The sequence below is a fragment of the Mastomys coucha genome, unplaced genomic scaffold (genome assembly GCF_008632895.1).
Source record: "Mastomys coucha isolate ucsf_1 unplaced genomic scaffold, UCSF_Mcou_1 pScaffold5, whole genome shotgun sequence".
Taxonomy (NCBI): domain Eukaryota; kingdom Metazoa; phylum Chordata; class Mammalia; order Rodentia; family Muridae; genus Mastomys; species Mastomys coucha.
This window is the reverse complement of record NW_022196911.1, coordinates 118,179,834-118,180,930: the sequence shown is the minus strand read 5'-3', so window position 1 is coordinate 118,180,930 and position 1,097 is coordinate 118,179,834. Positions and strand designations below refer to the sequence as shown.

The following is a 1,097-nucleotide window of genomic DNA, read 5'->3' as shown; positions in this document are numbered from 1 at the left end:
AGAAGCACCTCCCAATGCTGATGTGTGAGGCAGCCTGTATGTGCCAAAAATTCCAAATCCATAAAGAACAAGAGAAGTAAAAACGTATCATTAGATATTTTCCTATTATCTTATTTTGAAAATTTTAAGCCAGAAAAATAGATGTCAAATCCTTAGACCATTTTCCTAGATGAATCCAGCCGTGTGGAGAAGAGTATCATAGCGGGGCCATGCCCCTGTGAGCGTTCAAGGTACTCGGGCTGGTTTTAGAAAGTCAGTGCATGGTGTCAGAGGGAGCCCTGTAGTGTCAGGTTAAAAGCCACCTTCAGCATCCAGCAGAGACAAACAGTTAAAAAACAAAGATATTACAGACTTTAAGCAAACTAAGCTGGTCTCGTCCAGCAGCCCTGGGTGTGTGATGTATACAAGATCTCAAGGCAGAAGACCAAAATAATGGAGCTCCTAGCCTTAGAGGTTCACCTGAATGCTGGTCAGCATGCAAGTACAAAGACATAGCTCTAAAAGGGGGAACAAAATACCCATGGAAGGAGTTGCAGAGACTAACTATGGAGCAGAGTCTGAAGGAAGGACAATCCAGAGACTGCTCCAGCTGGGAATCCTTTCCATATTTAATCATCAAACCCAGACACTATTGTGGATGCCAGCAAGTGCTGGCTGACAGGAGCCTGATAAAGCTGTCTCCAGAGAGATTCTGACAGTGCCTGACTAATACAGAAGTAGAGGATCACAGACATCCATTGGACTGAGTACAGGGTCCCCAGTGAAGGAGCTAGAGAAATGACCCAAGGAGCTGAGAGTTTGCAACCCCTTAGGATGAACAATATGAACTAACTAGTACTCTCAGATGTCCCAGGGTCTAAACCACCAACCAAAGAGTACACACGGTGGGACTCATGGCTCTAGCAGCATATGTAGCAGAGGATGGTGTAGTTGGTCATCAGTGGGAGAAGAGGCCCTTGGCCCTGTGAAGGTTCTATGCCCCAGTGTAGTGGAATACCAGGGCCAGGAAGTAGAAGAGAGTGGATTGGTGAGCAGGGGGAGGGAGGAGGGAACAGGGATTTTGTTTTTATGTTTGTTTTTCCTTTTTTTTTTTTTTT

General features: G+C 45.3%; 1 protein-coding gene across 1 annotated transcript in view; it reads right to left on the bottom strand.

Annotated features, from left to right (window-relative positions):
• Positions 1–1,097, bottom strand: part of Tbcd (tubulin folding cofactor D) — a 170,902-nt gene that overhangs the window by 7,645 nt on the left and 162,160 nt on the right. The window lies entirely within an intron of this gene.